Raw genomic sequence first — 24,748 nt, 5'->3', positions numbered from 1 at the left:
TCAGATATGTATCAGTTTCAGGAGCACATATCCAAGTGGCCTGGGTCACATTTGAAAAAATCGGATCTGTGTCGTTCAGACTGACATTAAAAGATCAGATACAGGAACATAGAGGCCAAAAAATCGGATTTGGGTCACTTCAGGCTGCAGTCTGAACGCAGCCTTAGATTTACTCAATTACAGGTGGTTTTAAAGCTCAAACATACCTAGAAAAACAGGTATTCTGACTATGAGCGGGGTCGCCTCTTCACAGATCTGACCTGTAATCCACAATAATAGAAAAAGCTTTAATGCCATACTGTGAATTTTGGCAGACGCTCTACTAGAAAAGTTACACGATGCGTCTTCAAGGTTTCCTCAAGATTCCAATGATTTTAAGAAAAAATTTTATTGCGATTTTTCTGGCAGATATTGCGATTTTGATTTAATCTGCATTTTCTTTTTTTCAAATCAAGTTGCAGTGCACATGAACATTTGTACAACATCACAGAAACTTGCATCATACCAGAGTCCTGCACTGATAATTTGACGCTGGATCGTAAAACCCAATTTACGCAGAAAATAAGGACTGTGATTGGTCCTTTCTACTAGAAGTCTGCGTCTGCACGGGACTAAATTTTCTGTCCCGCTTTCTAAGCTCCATCAAACACAGATGAGTGGAAAGGAATTGTCTGAAATGTGCACGAGTTTTGACCACGTCCAAAAGTTCAGGCTGCTTAAAATGTTTTTATTAATGCCAAATAAAATATCTAGCACAAATTATGCATGATAGGCATACATGACTCATTTGTATATTTTAGTTTACACTCATATTTAGTTTGCAGGACTGTAGTTTATCATCTCACCCGCCCACTCCCGCATTGTGCAGTCCTGCTCCCACCCGCCCCCACTATGAGCTTTTCAAAATGTGTCCTGTGTTTTGCGTCGGGTCCTTTGGGTTCCACGGGGAGTGCAGGACTCTACTCTCTACTACTGCTCTACAAACGTTCCCTGTACTCTGCTTGCCTTTCTTTAAATATACTTTGAGTGATAATGTGTTAATGCAGCTTTACGCATTAAAGGTTGTATAGAGGATTTTTTTAAGGGAAGTGACATACAGCGACAGTCCTTTTTCAAATGTTGTGCATGTGTGACACCACCTTCCTCCTCCACAGCTCCCTCAGTAGAAACATCTCCTCCCGCCTCTTTACTCTAGAAATCACGTTTATTTACATCCAGTGCGTGTTCAGAATTACCGCTGAAGTGACCTGTCTAGAAATATTTTAGCGACCGACGCGTGTTCAGTTTTTAGACCCTTCGTCTGCTTGAGTCGCGCCATCGCTGGAAGAAAACTCCAAGAATCACCTCAGTTTGGTTTTGCTCCTTTTCCCCTTCTCTTCGTCTTTCAGCAACCTCAAAAACTGACTTTCTTTTGCGGCGAACTGGTCGTGGATTCTCGTCCGCCATCGCAACAAACTTTGTGCGAATTGCGAGGAACGGACAGTTTGAAAAAGTCTCTAAGAACCGCTGCATAAACCACATAATCTCAGCACGTCGGCGAGTCAGTTACACTAGAAATGTAGGGAGTTTGATTGACAAAGTAACAGCCAATAGAAAATGAGGCAGCCTCGTTTTCTATTGGCTTATGTTTATCTGGCCTCTCTACGTCCACAGTTGATAGATTTTCATTCTTTTTTTTTTTTTTTGGTCATCATAATTACAAGGCTGCTGCGTCTCTATAATGATATTTTAAACTTTCAGTGACAATTTGAAACAAAAAAAACCCTCCATACAACCTTTAAATGTGTTGTTTAAATACATTTTGTATTTTCTTGAGTTTTCAGACCATCTTAAACCTTTTCGGCAGTGTTTTCTAAGGTATGCTAAGGGAACCACTGAGTATTCCACCATAATGATACATATAGAACACCCCCAGCGTGATGTGATTACAAAGTATGAGTAAACAGCTCTTGAGGGCAAAGTAAGTCAGCTGTGTACTGTTTGCATCTAATTATAAAGCACTGCTGTAAGCTGTAAGCATGCTAGTTGTTAGAGTTACACTAGTTGTTAGAGTTACACTTCACACTCATGTTGAATAATTCAAATTGACTAGTTCTGTTCTTCACATTTTAAATCTAATCTACTATTTGTTCATTATGAATCACTTATCTTATACAATCTGAAAATCCTAATTATTCACTGCGATAACAAGTGTTATTCACAATTTTCAGAGACAAGTCACAGGAATGCAAACAACTAGCATGCTAGTTATTCCTGTGTGACGCATTGTGTTGTGATGCATGATAAGGTTTGCTTAAAGTACAGGGGGAAATGGCTGCCCTTTAAAGAATCAATTTAGTTTTTCTCATGTTTGTGGTCTGCCAATTTTGTGCAATATTTGATCATTTTAATGTAGATCATTTAAAATTATGCTACATACTCATTTCCTGTACACCGCTTTCCTTTATTTCAATACACATTGAGTAATAATGTGTTGAATGCAGCTTTGTGCACATTTGTTTGTTTTACAGAAACAAAATTTAAAACCACATGGCTCATTTGCATAAACTATAAGCACTGAAAAAAACTGCTCGCTCCTTGTGTTGTTGAAACTTCTGTCGGACTAAAGGCGATTAAATGTGTTCTTTCTGTGACAGAGGATGTGCTGATGATGGTGAGTCTGTTCTGTGCTTCTATCATGTTGGAGACGGTTCATGTTAAACTTTAGGCAAATGTCAGGTTTAAATCCTCACCTCCTTGCGTTGTGGCGGTGAATTACATCGAGGCGTATAGACCTCGACGCAGATCCATAAATCAAAAACAACAGTGACAATGCAACAGCGGCAGTGTGCGTTGAGTCGACGCAGAACTAAACTTCGCCCTTAAATTGGACTTTAGGAGCACTGGAAAAAAAAAAACGCAGCTTTGACGCTCCCAAAATCGTGTTTTCTGAGATCTCTATTTTCGGTCCAAAACAATAAATCGTTCATCCCTACAGTGAGCCTATACTACCTCAAAATAACTGTGTATATAAGATTTGATATAAAAATAGCACACCTTTCTTTAAAAAACAGTATTACATTTTCATTTTTGCTCAGACTCTGTAGGGAAATAAAGCCTCATCCACGACACCGCATCACATCCTCACATTGTTATAGCGCGGACCGTTGCGCCGCATATTGAATCACCCCACACCCAACAAGTCTTTGATGCTAATCCCGTCGCGCTGGGAGTACCATAGACGGTGCGTGGATGGTGAACCTGCCCGAATCAGCCTGCGCACCCTGCTTAACGGGACCTGTAATGGGTGTATAAGAGCAGTAATATGGGCAGGCAGATGGCAGGCTGCACCCCCGGTAACCTCTTTCATTTGGGGCTAACCAGGTGCTCGAGCGTCTCCAGCAGCTGTCATCACACCACTGCGAAGGTTACGGAGCCGGGGCGTGTCAACCCATAACCAAAACAAGCCATCATTTTGAAAAGAAGAATAATTATATAGTGTGGGAAGTGTTTAAAGCGGATGTATTATGCGGAATTACAGTGATGTAGCGTGAAGGGGTAGGCGGAAATCAGGGCTGCAATCTTGTTTCTTTTATTAAAAATAGACTTGTAACCACTCTAAGATGTATTTAGTGATTCATGCATGTCTGAGTCCTTTTTTTATTCTCTTTAAGATCTAAAAAAAAGACAAAAAACAAACTCATGATGATGATGTCAGGAAGTGGTAACGCAGGAAATGACTCCACAGTGTTTAAAACTGCATACGCCTTCACTAGGATTGAAGTTACAGCCTTATTGAAACTGCTTCACTCCTCAGTGCACCAGCAGAGAGGGGAGACTTTCTACTGACCATCTGGACTGTACAAAATGTAAAACAAAAAAATAAATAAATATATACAGAGTTGGGAAAGTTACTTTTAAAATGTATTCCCCTACAGATTACAGATTACATACACCAAAATGTAGTTTGTAACGTAATCCATTAAATTACTTAAAGTGAGTAACGTAATCTGAATACTTTGGATTACTTGATTTGCTGTAGAGAAACAAAGACCAGGACCTGTTAAATCCTGTTTGAGACATAGTTTAGACCTGGTTTTAGTCCTGGTTTATTTCTGGTTTAGTTTTGGTTTAAACCTGGTTTAGTCTTGGTTTAGTCCTGGTTTAGATTTGGTTTAGACCTGGTTTTAGACCTTGTTTAGTCCTGGTTTAGTCTTGGTTTAGTTCTGGTTTGGACCTGGTTTAGACCTGGTTTTAGTCCTGGTTTAGTCTTAGTTTAGACCTTGTTTAGACCTGGTTTTAGACCTTGTTTAGACCTTGTTTTAGACCTGTTTAGACCTTGTTTAGACCTGGTTTAGACCTGGTTTTAGACCTTGTTTAGACCTGGTTTTAGACCTTGTTTAGACCTGGTTTTAGACCTTGTTTAGACCTTGTTTAGACCTGGTTTAGACCTGGTTTAGACCTGGTTTAGACCTGGTTTGGACCTGGGTTTAGACCTGGTTTAGACCTGGTTTAGTGTGCGGCAATGAGTGAAATTACCGAGGAAAAAAAAAAAAAAAGGGATATAGCCCAAAATGTGAAAACAGGAAAACACCTCTGATCCATTTATTTCAACAAAGTAACTGAATACAGTTACTCATAATTTGTACTCTGATTACATAACACCGGTACATGTAATCTGTTACTCCCCAACAATGAATATATATAAAAAGCCACAATTTCAGGTTTTTATTAGTACTGAAAAGGAAAGTAGTGCAATGGAAACTACTATAGGTTAAGGGAGTGCAAAAATATAAATATATCGTATCATTTAATGTGATGATAAAGTATTGATATCATGGGCTGCTGTATTGATATAACACCAAGTGTATTTTTTGGTATATTTTACTAAATTATTTTGTTACGGCGCTGCAGTTTTGTTGCTTGTTCAATGGAAGGAAACTCTTTTATGTGACACATTTGACATTTTCACTGTTTTGATGATTAAAATGTTTGTGTTTTGAAATTCACTTTGAACAAGAAGTGGTTTAACAAAGACTTTTAATATCACAGACATGATTTAGCCTTTATTTTTTTCTGAATCATACTGAATCGATTTGAAATATATCGTATCGAATCGAAAGCTTACTGTTTTGAGGTATGAGTCATATCGTATCAGCTTCGTAATGATACCCAGTCCTACTATGGAATGACATCACAAGATGAAACGGAGAATTTTAAGATTTGGGAATGTTAATAATAATCCACGATTACGCAAATGTGTGAATGAAACAAAACACAACTCCAGGTTTGTTTTTGAGGAGGTATAAACATTCAAACGTGGGTAAAAGCTCACAGAAGTTGTATTGTTGTGCAGTTTAGGACCTTAAGGATTCCTTTTCAGACACTGTTGTTTTTATTTAATTTATTTTATTTTGAAGCACGTGTCAGTGTTCACTTAGATCCATACATGTTTCCATTTCATTTCATAGCAACATGTCCAAAAGGGGGACACTGAATCTAGTTTGTTTGTTTTTATATAGATCCCGATAGCGACTGAAAAACAGCAACTACCGTATTTTCCGGGCTATTAGACGCGCTGTTAAGCCTCCAACCCCATCAACAAAACGACCACGCGCCACACAATCCAGAGCAACCTATACACGAATCCACTCGGGTGTCCCAGCACGACTTCAGTAAACTACAAACACGCAAACGCACACGGAGCAGACAGCGACCGCACGGCGAAAAACACCCACAGACACACTCATCACTCCACGCCGTCGAGGAACGGAACGAAGGAACGAACCGAAAAAGCGAGTGCGACGTGCCGCTTCTAGACACGACTGAACAACTGAGTCACTGCGAACACGTCGACAATCCGTTGGTCCCAGACACACCCTCCCTACACGCCACAACTGAACAAAGCCCAGAGTCACCGTGAACACCACAAACAAACAAAACCACTCACCCATCACACTGTTGTGTTTCCTTTAAAGTCCGGTGCGGTTTATTTGTGAAAAAGTTCGAAAATAGACCATTTAATGACAGTGCACCTCATAATCCAGAGCGCCTAATAGCCCAGAAAATACAGTATTCTTCCTGGGGTCTGTGTCAGGCTATAAATGCATTTTGTAAAACAGTCAGAATGTACATTCACACATTCACACCAACAATGAAACCAAAATAGAACAAAAACTCCACAAAAATAACAAATCAGAATTTTTTTTTTTCCTGTATATTGCTTTAAACTGAATATTGCCTGGGATCGAGAATATACACTTCTTTATACTTTATGAACTCACCTTTATATAACAGATAACCCGATGTCCTGTCAATCATGTCATTGTTGTACTGTCTTTCTATGACCTCGTATAAAGCTGAGATTTTATATTTCATTACTCATTTTTCTACTTTATTTTGACTTGTACATTTACATTTACATAATTATGTTTTACTTGACCCTTGTTTCTTGCTCTCTTTTGCTACTTATTTAGAATGTATTATTAAAATGTATATGTTTTACTCTTTGTTATTATATTTATTGTGATGTGTGAGCTACTGTGTCCAAATAATTTCTCTTGTGCATCAATAAAGTTTGTCTAAATTCAAGTCTACCGTGAATTTTCATGATTTCACATGGGTGTGACTGACAGGTGGATTAGTCCATCTTTCTTGGTTCGCCTGTATTGGGAAAAAATAAAGGAAAGGAAAGATCGCAGTGGGCTGAAAATCATGGATTTCTGCAGAATTAATGAGCCAAGCACTCAACTCTGTTAATCTGAGGTGAGATAAATGTGATCTTGATTTGATCTTCATTTCACACTGAAGAGAAAAACAACTAAATCTGATTGCACGATCACGTTTAAATCGGGCTCGAGACGCAACCGAGGGCACGAGGACCACACTGATATGAAAAAAATAAAATAAAATAGAGAGATATATTCAGAATTTTCTAGGTAAAACTAACTGCCTAAATTCACAATCGGCAGCTTAACAGGTTTTGCGAACTGTCCATTTTCACACAAGGAGGTAAATTGGATGAGGTTTTGCTCGAGCAGTTACTCCTGACATTGGTTTTCTACACCAAAATGGACAAATATAGGATGTTCTGTCCACTTTCATGCATGGCTTTGGGTCACGTCAGGGGAACTGTCCATAAATTCAAGCCCGAAATCACTGAAAAGCAGCAGAGTCTCGCCCTCTCCGAAAGCAGCCATCCCCTGGACCGATAAAGGAGGCACTGACTGTGGAATCCTTCAAATTGAAACTCATAGCCTATCTATTTCTGTTGTCCACCCAGTGACCTCAGAGGTGTGGAGCTCAGCAGTCTGCACCAGCGGCCGGTCCAGACAGAGCAGGGCCACACAAACACTATCATTTATCATTTAGGAGCAGAATTGTTTTGTTAAAGGGCCCATATTACGCTATTTTCTGAACTGTAATGATGCTGTTTCCTCATCAAAAACACACCTGGAGTTTTGTTTCATTCACACATATTTAGCACACAAAACTGCATATTTAGGCTGAGTTCTTGTCTCAAATGGAAAACACTCTGTCCCACTCTGTTGTGGTGTCATGTCGTAATACAGGAAGTGCTCCATTGTGTTTTAAAGCTCAATGATTTGGATCATTTCAGCCCTGGAATCTCTACTCAACAAAGGTAAAAGGTAGCTGTTACCGTTGGTGTCTCCAACCTTTTTCCTCCGATGAGCTTTTTAATTAAAACAAAAATGCCAGCGAGCCACTCATTTTAGTCACTGCAAGAAATTGAGACGATTATAAGAAAGTGGGTGAGCCTTAACATAAACATAAACCATTGTCCATTTATTAGTGCACTAACTTGGGCTTCAAAATTCTACATTTACAATGGTAATAGGCATGTAATTAACCAAATTTTTGTTCTTCAGCACAGTGGTATAATTTAAAAATGTATTGGCGAGCTTCTTGGATGGGGGTGGAGAGCTACTGGTAGCTCCTGAGCAGCAGGTTGGAGACTCCTGCCATATGGCAATGTTCTGAAGTATGGTTTTAAATGAGTATTTTCTATTTGGAATCATACAGTTGACTTTCCACCCCCAGAAAGTTATACATACTATTGCTTTAAATTGAAATAAATAAAAGATCAGTATAACTCTTCTGTCTAATTTATGTCTCTCTTTTTTAATTTTAATCTTTTTTATGTCGCTCTTTTTTTATTTTAATCTTTATGATTATTTATGTTTTGATTTGTTTTTATTATGATTTTAACCCTCTCCAGGCAGGCGTTGCGGATTTGCAACAGCTAAATTCCAAGTACCTACTTACTCCACATCCATAGTTTATGAGCTTTTTTAACTCAGGAGCCTTTTCTCCCATCCATGCTGATAAACGTGGGCAATGCAGACTGTGCAAGAATGGCTACATCAATCGGCCTGCCAGAAGTGCTAAATACTTTTTTTGTTTACAAAGGATAAAAAAGTCAGAATTGTATATTACTACCCCATATTATAATTGTGAAAGAATTTCTGTGTTATTTTAAATATTATGAATCATTTAAAATCATAATCATTTGTGTGTGTGATTAAAGTTATCAACAATTGCGTTTTTGGGTTTTTCCATATGTATATCATATGTCCTAGTACAAGAACTCCTGACTCATTAAGCTAATCTACTGAGTCGCCCATGAGAAGACAGCGAAGGGTTTTTCCCCTCATGTGGTTAGCATAAGTTTTTGGGAGAAAACTGACCAAATTGTTTATCACCTGGAGCCTGAAATCAAGTGTGAATTGGGGGGGCGGTTTAGACTAAAAGATTGTTAGTATGTGATCATGTAAACACTGTGTGATATGATGTCATGTATTGTACCTTATCTGTGTCATGATTTTGAATAAATGGGTGTTCGGAGAGTTGTGGGACAGAGTCGGCCAGAGCGTAGCCAGGAGCAGGCAGTCCCCAACTCTCCTTGCGCAAGTATTACTTTTAACCGTCTCGTTTTGGTGTGTCTTATTTAATGTAATTTGATGTCTTAGGGTAGAATTCCCTGACAATAATTTTCCCCAAATATCAGATTTTTCCTGATACTAAAAATTAATTTGAGCCTGAAAGGGTTAATGTATTTCTTATTCTGTAAAGCACTTTGAATTACTTTGTGTACGAATTGTGCTGTACAAATAAACTTGCCTTGCCTTGCCTTTAATGACCAGGTTATATTGGTGTTCCCTCATCACGAAGTTGCATTTTGATTCATCCATGTTTGAGTGATGTTGTTTTCTTGTGTCTTCTTGTTTTCGGGTGATAACAGAGTTTTTGTTTTGATCCAATACCCAGACTAGTGAGTGTGGAAACCATTGTCGAGGATGAAACGTCCAAACTCCGTAAGTACATCAAGGACAAGGCCCCGACAGATGAGGTTCTCAGAGAATGTCGCAGACAGTGGAGTCCAGAGGAAAAGGTGCTGGAGGGACCATCACAGCAGGACAAGCTCCAACATGGGGCGAACCACCGGAACAGAAGTGATATCAAGAAATCCTACCAATGGCTAGAGAGCGCTGGTCTGAAGAAAACTTCTGTCCAGTTCATCCCAAACCATTTGACTTGCACAACTTGAATTGCAATAAATGACTGGAAACAATTAGGGTGTTCTAAAACTTTTGACCGGTAGTGTAGATTTTTAAATAGCTAGTTTAAACTTTTACTTGAGTAGATATTTTCATGCAATTCTTTTACTTTCACCTGAGTATTTTCCTGCTCCAGCATCTGTACTTTCACTTAAATAACAAAATTAACTACTTCTTCTTTACATTTAGCAGTACAATTCTCTCCAGTTCTCCTCAATCTTACAAGCTTACATAACTCATACTCCCGTTTGGCAATTTTCCATGAATTCAGAATCATTATGACAAACAATATACTACACATTCACAAACCTGATGCAATGTGCAGTAGTTTCATTAGTTGGATGCATGTTAATTGTGGTGTGTTGTCGATCTGAAGCGGGAGTGACTTTGACACAGGTACCAAAGGTAGGGGAGCGTCAAAAATTTTGAAAGAGGCAATGTTTCATTAGAATTCAATTTATTCTTTAAACTGACAGATTTGTTAACACAAAATGTTCTCGAGATGTTTAACGTAAAAAGTGTGACTCTTTTCACCCTGCACAAGTGTAAACTCGTCATGAAGCTACATTTCAGTGCTTTTCTTTGGCATTCAGGTGCTATCCCCTGATGAGTTTTGTAAAGTTCAATGACAGCAACCAAATGTAGAGTTAGCCTGTAAGGACATATTTTATTTATGCACATGGCTTAAAAGGTGATTATGTACATTTTTACAAGTTTGCACAACAGATGCAAACACCAAAAAAGAAAGTTCTCAAGTCCATGTCCAAGTCCGAAGACCATGAAATCAATCAATGAATAAAAGTCCACAATCCAAGAAATCAATGAATAAAAGTCCACAATCCAAGAAATCAATGAATAAAAGTCCACAATTCAAGAAATTAATTTTAAAAAGTCCACAATCCATGAAATCAATCAATCATAAAAGTCCACTGTCTTCTGTGGCAGCTCAGGAGGCCCAAGTGGTGTTGACAAACCACACGTGAAGTTTCTTCAGCTCCTTCAGCTCCTTCAGGATCATCCTTTTGGATGGGTCTGCTTCCAAACAAACCTGGAAAAAATCTTTCCCCTCTTCTAATGCCTCACTGGTTTTCATCGACTGTTCTCAGTTTATCCAGTCACAAATGGCGAACTCGCTCCCGTCTCCATTGAGGAGTTCAAAAGCAATGGCTCCGAGCTGCCACACAGAAGTAGGACCATCCCTGTACTTCCGATGCAAGAAGTAAGTGTCAAGTCAAAAAGCCCAGCCCCTCTGCTCCTAGTCTTCACCTCCACTTCTGAGCCCATTCACCTCTCCTCTACTCCCCTTTTTTATTAGTTTATCAGGTTATTCTTAGTCTGGCCAGTAGATGGCAGCAGAAAATACAGGTAAGCTGGTGTGTCTCTGAACTCAGACTCAAAAAACTCAGGTGTGTGGAGTGACCCTAACTATATAACCACATCCAAAGTCAATGAGCCAGACTCTGATGCCCTCCTCAGTCTCTTGGATCAGGATGTTTTCCGGTTTCAGATCTCTGCTGAAGGTCTTTCACGGTCAGAACCAACTGTCTCATGATGTCCCTCACCGTGTCTTCGTGTCATACATCACGACCAAATAGCAGCGATTGATTAAATTAAAAAAGTACTGTTGAGCAAATGAATCCTAATGCTGTGAGCTGCTGATGAATCGGGCTCCATGAAAGTGTCCACCTTTGGCAAATATAACAACTGAACACACTCGTGACATTCTTTTGGAGACTGTGCTGGACATGTTTTCAAATTTACCATCTTGTTCTTTTTTCCGGAGGCAGTTTTGGCAGAGCTTGGGTTTGTGTTTTGTACCTTTTATCTTTTTTTTTTTTTTTTTTTTTTTTTACCTCTGTCTGTTCAGTTCTTACCTTTGTACAATTTCAAGCTCTTCACTGGACTTGCCCGACTTGAACTGCAATAAATAACTGGAAAAATGAGGGTGTTCTAATACTTTTGAAAACCATCTCCCCATCACCGCTCAAGAAGCAGAGCCTATCAACAGTGACGTTTTGAACAGAAAGTCAATGGGGCCTTTTCTATTATTAAGCTGCTTTAGATCAATACTGTGCTTTGCATTGAACAGGATGTAAAATCATGCTCATCTCCGCAGTTATGGCTTTGGCTGGAATGTTCGTGACTTCTGAGCATTCGGAGAAACACAACATCATGAACAGAAATAATTAAACAATTGGATTAGATCTCATCCCTGCATGTTTGAGTGTTTTTGCGATCTCTCCTGGACCCACCTTATGGTTGGCTGTAAGATTCTGTCCAATACTCAGCCTATGTCACTCATACACGACAATTCTCTATAAATATACAAAAACATGATACAAAACTGTAAACAACTTGACAAACCTGATGCGATGTGCAGTAGTTTCATTAGCAGGATCCATGCTGATTGTGTTGTGGTACTGCTCTGACCGGGGAGTGACTTAATGCAACAGGAGCCAAAGCTGATTTTGTGAAACTTAGGTTTTGAAAAAAAAGTAAAGGAACGGAGGAGTTGGAAACGTAAATAAAAGTTATTTATTGTTATATCATTATTCGTTTCACGTTGTAGTTCTTCTTCTTCACTTGCCGCTTCATCGGTCCGTCTGAAAATAGAGTCCCGCGGTCACTTCCGTTGTGGCTTTTTAATGTGTTGTGGCTTTTTAATGTGTTGTGGCTTTTTAATGTGTTGCGTCATTCGCTTTTGTGTTGCGGCGTTTGCATTTGTTGCGGCGTTTGCATTAAAATAGAGTCCCGCGGTCGTTTCCGTTGTGGCTTTTTTTGGTGTGTTGTGGCTTTTTGTTGTGTTGTCGCATTTGTATTTGTTTGCGGCGTTTGCGTTTGTTGTGACCCCTCTCGGCTTCCGTAATTATTGCATTTTCAAAACAATAAAAGGTACTTAAGGTGATCTAAATATGTTAGCAGTTATTACCCCATAGAAGTAAAATACCTCCTCTTTAATAGTTTTTGCATGACATGTCCCCTTTAAGAGTTGGTATTATGATAGAAAAGAAAGGAAAAAAAAGCCCTCCCCCAGACTAAATGATCTCCCAGGGATGAGAGATCAGCCTGCTATAAAGACGAGCTAAATATAGTCCCCAATTCTCATTATGATTGGCTGACATGAGAAGTTAACACCGCTGGCTTTTGCTATCTCACAACATAGCCCCATATCCAGGTTTGTCCTTTATGCTCAGGTCTCATTATCATCTTTGGCTGCCTCAAACACTTAATTTAATTAGCCCGAGGTTACCTTTAAAAATGATATGCAGATGACATTGCAGTTTAAGCCCGGCCACATGTGCGCAAGGAGTCTATGATACAGTCGTACCGGGTTGTTGCTCGTCACTGCAGTTTAAATTATTGTTGCAGTTTTAATTGTGGTTCACCGCGTCGTCTCGTCTTTCACGGATGTTAAAGCGCGATTGAGAAATAACTGTCTGGGATGATCGCAGGCAGTTATTTTCCATACAGTTCTTCATCCAAACATGTCTAACCCTATTCTGTTTGTTGCTTTCTTATAGGTTTCATCCCCCCCCCCGAAAAAAGGTCAGTGTTAAAGGGCCTATATTACACTATTTTCTAATCTAAGGTTACTTTTAAAATGTATTCCCCTACAGATTACAGATTACATACCCCAACATGTAGTCTGTAACGGAATCCATTAAATTACTTAAGGTGAGCAACGTAATCTGAATACTTTGCTACTCTACAGCAAAACAAGTAATTCAAAGACTAGACTATCTTCATGTTTTATCTGTTAAAAAGCCCAGTTTTTACTTAACCAAATAAAAAAATATTATTGATAGAAGACGAGGAGACATGGTCTGCACAGCATGGTTTAGTCCTGTTAAATCCTGTTTGAGACCTGGTTTAGATGTGCTTTTAGTCCTGGTTTAGTCCTGGTTTAGACCTGGTTTAGACCTGGTTTGGACCTGAGTTTAGACCTGGTTTTAGACCTGGTTTCGTGTGCAGCAATGAGTGGAATTACTGAAAAAAAAAAAAAAAAAAAAGGGATATAACACAAAATGTGAAAACAGCAAAATACCGCCGTGTAATCCATTTATTTCAAACAACTGTAATCTAATTACCACTCACATAAACAGTAACTGTAACTGAATACAGCTACTCATAATTTGTACTCTGATTACATAACTCTGGTACATGTAATCTGTTACTCCCCAAGACTGATCACAAACATACCTGGAGTTGAGGTAGAGCGCTTCACTGGGTCATAAAAGAGTTAAAAAAAATAAAAATAAATAGCTGGAGCTGTTTTGTGTGTATGTGGTTAGGGGTGGGCTATATCTCAATATTTTAAATATATTGAGAATTTTTTAAACACAAAATGAATTCTGATATATATTTATGTATCTATTTAATGAAACAGGGAAAATGCACAATCTATTAAACATTAACCTATTTTTAACAAGAGAGATGCTTTGTACCAGGTTGTAACACCAGTTCTAATTGTCATCTTAATCTGACCTCAAGAGCTGCTTATACAATATATCTGTACTGAGGTAAATACATGGGGAAAAAAAATCAGGCATAGGACCTTCGAGTGTATTTCATTACGATGTTCATAAATAGCCGATAATACACTATTTTCTAATCTACTGTATTTTTTGGTCTATAAGTCCCTCCAGAGAATAAGTTGCACCAACCAAAAAATGTGTAATGAAAAAGAAAAAAACATACATAAGTCGCACTTTCTGGGGGAAATTTATTTGATAAAATCAGAGACCAGGATCAGATCTAGTAACACTAGATAGAAGAGACACTCTGAACTCAGACTGTTAACGTCACACATGAACAAGGGAACAGTTCTTCAGATAAACTAACATAAACATAACAGACAGAACAGACTCAAACATCTGTTTACCCAAACTGAAATCTCCATCTCACTCCAAATCACTAATTTTAATCTTCATTCATTTATGTTTTCATTTGTTTTAAGTGTCACTTCTGAAAGCACTCCTCGAAACCTGTAGAGGTAAACAGAGCGCCGCTTCCTCTTCTGTGTCGCTGTCGTCAGACTCAGCATCAGTTCCAGTTAGAATTATTCGGGTCTTTCTGAATCCAGACAGGATGGTTTCGGTGTCATTGAAGTCCAGACTTTGTCCATCCATCCAGTGACTTCAGGAAAGTTTCATGGTGCATCCTCCTGGTGTCACAAGATTCTTGCTCACTACAAACTTTCTTTCTGCTGCTCGATTACCGTTTTCAACTGCAGATTTCACGACTTGCAGCTTGTAATCTGCAAAATATGATTTTCTTTTTGGAGGCATTTGTGTTCGGTCTTCTCAGTCGTCTTTATAAGTTTGTTTAAATTTTTGGTGGTGCAGAAGTAATGGTGCGATCGACTGACATGATACAGACAGGACAGAGGCTCTTTTTGCAGGAGACATGCGCAGTAGAGTGAAGTGACAGTGGTACAGGAGGAACAGGAGCAGCAGATACTCACACACAAGACTTCAGGCTTCAGTGTGAAAATTTTAATATATAAGTCGCACCGGAGTATAAGTCACAGGAAACACCCAAACCATGAAAAAAAGTGCGAGTTATAGTCCGAAAAAAGCAGTACTAATATGTTATAATGTTTTCTTCATCACAAACATGCCTGGAGTTGTGTTTTGTTTCATTCGCACATGTTGAACACACAAACCCTGCATATTTAGGCTGAGTTCTTTCTGTTCTCTCAGACAGAAAACACTGTTCCACCTTGTGATGTCATGTGGTAATACAGTAAATGTGTCTTGACTGTGTCTTTAAACTCCACGCACCTTCACTTGAATCATTTGGATGAATTCAGTCCTGGAAGTGACAATCTCTCCTGAACAAAAGGTAAAACGTAGCTGTTAACTCGAAAACTACCACTTCATGACATCACAAGGTGGAATAGAACACTCTGAGTTTTGGAGTTGTAGACAGACTAATGAAGCAGAATCACTAAAACATGTCAGAACAAAACAAAACACAACTCCGGGTATGTTTTTGACGAGGAAACAACATTATAACACGGCCAAACACTCACAATACTCACTTTTGTGTAAAATAAAACCTTTTAAACAGATTTACTTTTCTCGCTAATTGCGTATTTCATAACAGCACTGACTTCCACGTTAATTAAATGCTTCTTTCTTCTCAGCATCTATTCCACTTAAATAGAATCATTTAAAGTGCAAGATATTTTTAATGTCAGAATAAATCGCTACAGAAGATTTTAATCAGGATTCGCTACATTAGATTTAATAAGCACGTCTTTTGTGAGATTTGCCATTTCATGCTGATATGATTTTATTAAACTGTAAACTAGGGCTTTTTCCATTTAAAGGGACCATGACGCTATTTTCTGATCTATGTTTTAACGCTGTTTCCTCGTCAAAAACAGACCTGGAGTTGTATTTTGTTTCATTCACACATGTTTAACACACACAGAGTTCTTTTCTGAAACTGTAAAGACTCCGTTCCACCTTGTGATGTCATTTGGTAATACAGGAAATGTGTTTTGTCTGTGTTTTTAAACTCCACACATCTTCACTAGAATCATTTGGATAATTTCAGCCCTGGAATTGCTGATTTCTACTGAGGGGTGTAACGATATCCAAGTCTCACGATACGACATTGTCACAGTATGAACCTCACGGTACGATATTTATTGCGATATCGTGGGAAAGATCATGATATAATGCCGAGGCTCACCATTGTAACAATATCCAAATCTCTCAGTACGATATTTTCACGATGTACATCTCACTATACAATACAAAACTAATATGCTACTTTTTCCTCTTAAAATGCCTTGACAAGATTTAATTCAAAGAACTAAGACTTAAAAGTGTTAGAACTGTTATTTCTTCTTGTAGTTTGCACTAGAATGGAGCAAAGGATCATGGTCTATGTAGTTCCCTCTGTCTTATTTTTTAGCTATTTCTGCCCCATAACTCTTAATTTAAGCAAAGAAACTTGTGAATTCGATATATTGTGATGGTCCACGATATTATTCTGAGAACTTTGACGATATAACGATATTTCTGTTATTTTTACATCCCTAAACAAAAGGTAAAACGTAGCAGGAAACTACAGCTTCATCACAAGGTGGAACAGAGCATATGTAAACAGACTAATAATTAAGTGTGACTCAAATTTATGAATGAAACAAAGCACAGCCCCATTTACATTTTTGAGGAGGTAACAACTTTCTAACACGGCTAAGATCTCACAATAGTCAACTTTGTGACCCTTTTAAGCACTTTATTTCACATATTTGTAATTACAATATTTTGCTCTACCTCAGTTCCTTGCTGGCCAGGCTGGTGCTACCTAGTGCCTCCGCTCAATTTCATTTCTCTCCAGCGACTTGATTGGGAATCGGAATACACTAAACAGTTTGCAAAAACCTTGGAAGTGCAAGTCTGGGCACCAGCCAATCAGCGAAGAGCTATATATTCTGTGTTGTCAACGATTCCCGAAATCGAGAATTTAAAGCCGGAACAAAGAGAATGTTCAGTGAATTTTATCAAGGGGAGAGACGTTATTGTTCTTCTTCCTACAGGACTTGGGAAAAGCTTAATATACCTGTTATCCCCGTTAGTGGTGCATTACCAACGTCACGACCAAATAGCAGTGATTGGTTAAATAAAAAACAGTACTCCCCTACCGTCAAGCGAACGAATTGTAATGCTGCAAGGTCAGATGGTTTCCACAAACTGAAACTGGCTGATGATTCAGGCTAGTTCAAAGGTTAAAATCATATTTTGGAATTACATTTTGTGCCATTCCATTTTATGTGGAATAGATAGTTGCTTCTTTGTTGTTCTTGTCTAACTTTTTTTTTTTTTTAAATGTACAGGTGATATGATTCAGTTGTTGGAACATTGGAACATCTCTTGGCCTCTTTCAATAATATCCCTAATTTTTTGTCCAATAGATGGTGATGTTGATCTTTTTTTTTTCCTTTATTGTAACTTAATTTAAGCCACACATGTCAAACTCAGGCCCAGGGGCCAAATTTGTCTCACAATATAATTATATTTGGCCTGTGAGATGATATCAAACATGTATTAGAGCTGCCCACTGGCTACAAATAGACTATAGAGACATCATTTATTTTGTTATTATTTTATATGATGCTTGTTATGGATTCAGTGTTTAAGCAAAACTATTATTAAACATTTATTTTAACAAGTAAAGTTTTAACATTACATATCTCGAAAGAAGAGAAAACATGCAGATGTTGTTGAAATTTTTCAGTAAATATTTAGTTTGGCCCATGACTTAGTCCCAGTTTTTAATTTTGGCCTCTGTGAATTTGAGTTTGACTCTAATGATTTAAGTCTTTATGCTGAGACCAGTTACACAGTTGGTCCAATTATGTTGCCTATGTAAAATGTATGAACTTAAAGTGCCTGTACCTGATTTTTTTCCTCCCTCAGTACCGATATATTGCAGAAGCAGCTCTTGAGGTCAAAATAAGTCCACTGTGCACCGACTGCATCTAATCATAAAGCATTTCATTGCCTGATAATCACGAAGTGTATGGTTAGTGTAACGGAGTTTGGGGCGAGGGGGCAGACCACGGCTACAGAAGCAGCGTCAGAACATTTGTTCTTTAAGGAGCCTGGGTATGAGTGAATAGACTCAGACAGTATTTAGAGTTTTTGTGATATATATTGAAATAAATTAAGCAAATGATAACAAAGATAACAAAGACAAGAACAACAAAACAACAAAGAAATATAATTCTTGCTGGGTATTAAGAAGGAAACCAGTCCAGTGGTTGCAGTTTGTGTGTGTAGTCCACAATAATCCAAGGTAATGTAATCCAGGTTGAAAGGATTTATTCCAGGGTAAAGTACTTAGTCCAGGATTCAGTAGGTTGGAAAAAAATAATTGGTTTTCTCCTACCATGAATTAGCTCGCTATCAGGGTATGTCTTAGGCTACTGTTACATTGAAACACACTATCTGACACACTGTTTGCGTCCAGACACGTTGTTTCTGTGGCCACAATCAAAGCCTTCCCTATCCCCACAGTAACATAAAATCACCTGAAACGCAAGTCACATGACTAGGCTGGCGTCTCGACGTCATGTGGGCGGCAAAAACAAGGAAATAGAGCACCATGTCTGAAGTTGCAGCAGCCGATTTCAAGCCGAGGAAGATGGCAAGCGTGAAAACAGTCTTCCCATGGACCAACGGCGAGGTTCAGTTGTTACTGAACATAACACTGGATCTTTGAGACGAGCATGGCGGCTTAGAGTGTGGATGACTGATCACACAAACCCAGTGAATCAGGAAGGTGCAAATCACAGTGACATAGTCCAATCAGGATGCAACTAGAGCTCCTACGTTAGTGTATGAACATTTTGAGGCATCCACACAGTGCTGGATCAGATCTGTACTCAGATGAGTTCGTTGGAGCTGGTGGCACCAGATCGTTCCGTCTCTGGAGCCATTTTCCATCGTATTAGTGCGGACGAACACTCCATCCACAACGAAAACGACTCGAATATGTACTAGTGTGGACGGGGCCGTGGTTGAGTTGAAGAATGCAGTTTAGTTGATTTTGGAATGAATCAATCCATAACAAAAAACCTGACCTAAAAAGCCAAAAAGAACATAAATGAATTAAATAAAAGTAAGTTACTAGGCCTAAACTACCCAAGATAAATTCAATGTATGCACCAACATACAAGCATCAAATATAAGTGAATACTCCATATTCAAATATTTTTTTTAGCATTAATGTGATGGTCTGAAAATTGTGATAAGCTCCGATAAACTCAACGTGATCAATAATTAGGATGCTCAGTTATGTTTTTTGGTAAGTGGATTACTGCAAATCACTTAAATCAACTAGTTCTGTTTTTCAAAATGTTAAGATGGTAAGAATCTGGAACAGCGCCTTAGATAACACATTTTGAGAACATATAGATAACATATTTTGCTTCATTACTGGTAATAGCAATTAGCAGAAATATGACATATCGAAATGTAAGATTAAGACATTACAGAACTGACTTTTGGTGTTTTATTCTCACGCTGTCTTTCTAAAAATACACATAAGCCGGCCTCAGCTCCCATGTTTTATTTAGAGCCTGCATGCATTTGAGGTTCTCTCTGAAGACATCAAATGAACTTGTCAAGAGGAGAGAGGGCCATCATTTTCCTTTTCAGTTTGATGGATTTAATATGGTGGATTTGAGTCACACAGAATTAAATCTAGATGTTCAAACCTTTAGTGGATGAAATGCAAGAAATGAACCGTGATAGGAATGACAAGCAACTCAAAACACAGACAGGATGTATGTATTAAGGGCAAATTTTTGATTAACTGTACTCCGGTGAAGTTCTATTTTCATTTGGCAGTATTAATCGGTACTGAAACTAGTATCGAAACTAGATATTTTAATCATTTGAGCAGGTATCGATATAAAAACCCACATTCACGGGCCTTGGTGTAGCGGTGATTTTTGAAGTGAGGGTACGCCCCCCCCATAAAGGCACCAGTCCAGGAAAAATCTGTAATATTTGATGTTTTGTTTTTTACTCAAAATGATACAGAATCAAGTTATTAACATTAACGACACGACTAAACCAGGTCTAAAACAGGACTGAACCAGAACTAAACCAGGTCTAAAACAGGACTGAACTAAGACTGAACCAAGACTAAACCAGACTGAACAGGACTAAAACCAGGTCTAAACCAGGACTAAACCAGGACTGAACAGAACTAAACAGGTCTAAAACAGACTGAAACTAAGACTGAACCAAGACTAAACCAAGACTAAACCAAGACAAAACCAGGACTAAACCAGGTCTGAACCAGGACTAAACCAGGACTGAACCAGAGCTGAACCAAGACTAAACCAGGTCTAAACCAGGACTGAATCAATACTAAATCAGGTCTAAACCAGGTCTAAACCAGGACTGGACTGAACCAGGGCTGAACCAGAGCTCTAAACCAGGACTAAACCAGGACTAAACCAGGACTGAACCAGAGCTGAACCAAGAATAAACGAGGTTTAAACCAGGACTAAAACCAGGACTAAAACAGGACTAAACCAGGACTGAACCAGGGCTGAACCAGGACTAAGTCACAGAACCAGAACTAAACCAGGTCTAAAACAGGACTGAACCAGGACTGAACCAAGACTAAACCAAGACTAAACCAGGACTAAACCAGGACTGAACCAGAGCTGAACCAAGAATAAACGAGGTTTAAACCAGGACTAAACCAGGTCTGAACCAGGACTGGACTGAATCAGGGCTAAACCAGAGCTGAACCAAGACTAAACCAGGTCTAAACCAGGTCTAAACCAGGACTAAACCAGGACTAAACCAGGACTGAATCAGGACTGAATCAGGACTAAATCAGGTCTAAACCAGGTCTAAACCAGGACTGGACTAAACCAGGGCTGAACCAGGACTGAACCAGGACCAAACCAGGACTGAACCAGAGCTGAACCAAGAATAAACCAGGTCTAAACCAGGACTAAACCAGGACTAAAACCTGGTCTAAACCAGGACTAAACCAGGACTAAATCAGTCTACACAAGGTCTAAACCAGGTCTAAACCAGAACTGAACCAAGACTGAACCAAGACTAAACCAGGACTAAACCAGGACAAAACCAGGACTAAAACCAGGATGGAACCAAGACTAATCTTGGACTTGAGAGCGACACTAGTCCTGGTTCAGTCCTGTTTTAGTCCTGTTTTAGTCCTGGTTTAGTCCTGGTTCAGTCCTGGTTCAGTCCAGATCTGTTAAATGTCACACTATGGAACATTCCAGAGCAATGACATCTCCGTAAAAACAAGCAGGTGATGGACCACAAACCAAAAAGTTCCACAGTTCACCTTTTATTCAGGTCTTCATTATTCTGTCACTAAATACATTTCAAAGTATTCTTCAAGTCAGTGGAAATGAAGCTCCACAAAGCACAGTTCAGACAAACCCAGGTCCCTGATTGGTCCAAACCGGCCAGAACTCATTTGACTTCGTAATAAAGAGAATGGTTGGGTAATTAAATCCCTTATGATGGCAGAGTAGTTAGCGCGTGCCCCCCAGCGAGGAGCTTTTTACGAGGTGACTCTAAATTGCCTTTGAATTAATGTGAGGCCGATCTTTGAGTCAGCCCCACCGCTCGCTGACAAACGTGGAAACAGCAGCCAAAAATGTACTGAAGTAAAAGTACTGTTACTTCAAACTCACGAAGAATAAAACCGTATTTGGTGAAGTTAAATTTAAAGTAAATAAATGCGCAACTGTCTAGACAAACCTATTTTTTTAAAGTTAACATAAACTATTAAATAATGAAAAAAATCTAGTATTTTTTAAAGGTAAAGCACAAAAATGAGAAAAAGATAATTGTATAACTGTCTAGACCAGGGGTTTACTAATTGGATGAATGTGAGACTTGCCTAAGAGAAGGTAAACACACACACAGACACACACACACACACAGACACACACACACACACACACACACCCACACACACACACAGAGACACACACACAGACGTCTTTGAAGTAAATGCATCTTTTGTGTTTCTGGCATTGGTGAGTTTCAATAACAACTGATAATGTGTATTTTTTTAATATTGTATTTTCATATATTTTTAAAAGTGCATTCATAAACAATTTCTGCAACAGCAAATAATTTCCAACTTCATGCAGACCTAACTGGAGGCGACTTTTAACATCACTGAACATCAGTAGGACACCAGGACTAAACCAGGTCTAAACCAGGACTAAACCAGGTCTAAACCAAGTCTAAACCAGGACTAAACCAGGACTAATCTTGGACTTGAGGGCGAGAACCCTGAGCCCATGGAGCAGGGTGTCAACAAAGCGTGATTGGGTGAAAAGATCAACGCAGAGTTCCGTCCTTTCGCCCACAGTCACCCAACGGTCTACGCAGGCGCACCTCCAGGCCTGTCCTGACACTCAGTTCTGATTCAGTCCTGGTTCAGTCCTGGTTCAGTCCTGGTTCAGTCCTGGTTCAGTCCTGGTTTAGTCCTGGTTTAGTCCTGGTTTAGTCCTGGTTCAGTCCTGGTTTAGTCCTGGTTTAGTCCTGGTTTAGTCCTGGTTCAGTCCTGGTTTAGTCCTGGTTCAGTCCTGGTTTAGTCCTGGTTTAGTCCTGGTTCAGTCCTGGTTTAGTCCTGGTTTAGTCCTGGTTCCTGGTTCCTGGTTTAGTCCTGGTTTAGTCCTGGTCAGTCCTGGTTTAGTCCTCTCCTGGTTCTTAGCTCCTGGGGCGCACCTCACCTATTGAAAACCGCTGGTCTAGACAAACCCATATTTTTAAGTTAAATAATGACAAAAATCTAGTATTTTCTAAAGATAATAATAATACTAATATTAATACTAGGGGTGTCAAATTATCGCGTTAATTGCAATTAATTAATTACAGTCATATTTAGCGCGTTATGTTTTTTAATCGCGTTAATCTCATTTTTAATCTCTAACTTTAGTGTTTCTGTATGTGAGTTGCTTTATGATAAAACCTGTTTTTACACACACACAAAAAACACATTTATAAATTTTTTTATTTCGGTAATTCCACTCATTGCCGGAAACCCACACAAAACGTGCGCAGTAAGAGCAACGTAAACGTCATGTTCACGTTGGCGGCGTCGAAGAGCCAGTAGAACAGAGCAGCAGTGCACAGGTAAAAACACATTCGTGTCTTGGAAATTATTCTCCCAACGTGAAATATAAAAGAAAATAACAAATATAAAATCGCCTACAACTTAAATGTCACTGGTGAAAACAACCTGCATAGACTCATGATGTCTGCACTACTGTCCTATAGTGACCTGCCACATGAGGGGACACGCACACAAACACACACACACACACACAAACACACACACACACACACAAACACACACAAACACACACACACAAACACACACAAACACACACACACACACACTTCATCATCGTCATTAACCTGAGAACGCGCGGACCACGTTTCCTTCCGTAGACACTGCGCGGACACCGACGTGCTCCCGTGAGCCGCGTGTGGATCGTGTTTTCTCGCGTACGCTGCGTAAACCGAGCTTCCTCCTGTGAGCCTCTAAACCAGAACTAACACCAAGACTAAAACCAAGGACTAATCCAGTCCAGGACTAAACCAGGACTAAACCAGTCTAAACCAGAACTAAAACCAGAACTAAACCAGGACTAAACCAGGACTAAACCAGGTCTAAACCAGGTCTAAACCAGGACTAAACCAGACTAAACCAGACTAAACAGGACTAAAACCAGAAAACCAGAACTAAAACCAGAACTAAAACCAGGTCTAAACCAGGTCTAAACCAGGACTAAACCAGGACTAAACCAGGACTAAACCAGAACTAAACAGAACTAAAACCAGGTCTAAACCAGGTCTAAACCAGGTCTAAACCAGGTCTAACCAGGACTAAACCAGGACTAAAACCAGAACTAAACCAGACTAAAACCAGGACTAAAACAGGTCTAAACCAGGTCTAAACCAGGACTAAACCAGGACTAAACCAGAACTAAAACCAGAACTAAAACCAGGTCTAAACCAGGTCTAAACCAGGACTAAACCAAACTAACACCAGGACTAAAACCAGGATTAATCCATTCCAGGACTAAACTAGGACTAAAGTAGGACTAAAGTAGGTCTAAACCAGGACTAAAACAATGACTAAAACCAGGTCTAAACCAGGACTAAACCAGGACTAAACCAGAACTAAAACCAGAACTAAAACCAGGTCTAAACCAGGTCTAAACCAGGACTAAACCAGAACTAACACCAGGACTAAAACCAGGATTAATCCATTCCAGTACTAAACTAGGACTAAAGGACTAAAGCAGGTGTAAACCAGGACTAAAACAAGGACTAAAACCAGTGATCTCATATATAAAGCATTTCTCTATCAATAATATTTTTAATATGGTTAAGGAAAGACTGGACTTTTTATTGTCTTTAAGTAGACAAAAGTTATTATGTTCAGATTTCCTTGTCTTTGCTGCTTTACAGCAAACAGTTTCTTATTCATGGAGATTTGGGCTCAACAGACCAATTTGGAGAGATTTGTTAAACAATAAATGACTTTATAAAGTCACTTTTTTTAATCTATATCAGTCTTTTGATCTGCCACAATAATGTAATAATGAATTTAAATGAAAATACCTCAAATTGAAGGCTTTTCTCAGC

The sequence above is a fragment of the Boleophthalmus pectinirostris genome, unplaced genomic scaffold (genome assembly GCF_026225935.1).
Source record: "Boleophthalmus pectinirostris isolate CB_2022bp ecotype Guang Dong unplaced genomic scaffold, ASM2622593v1 HiC_scaffold_12, whole genome shotgun sequence".
Taxonomy (NCBI): Eukaryota; Metazoa; Chordata; class Actinopteri; order Gobiiformes; family Gobiidae; genus Boleophthalmus; species Boleophthalmus pectinirostris.
The sequence above is the reverse complement of the archived record's forward strand: the minus strand, read 5'-3'. Positions refer to the sequence as shown.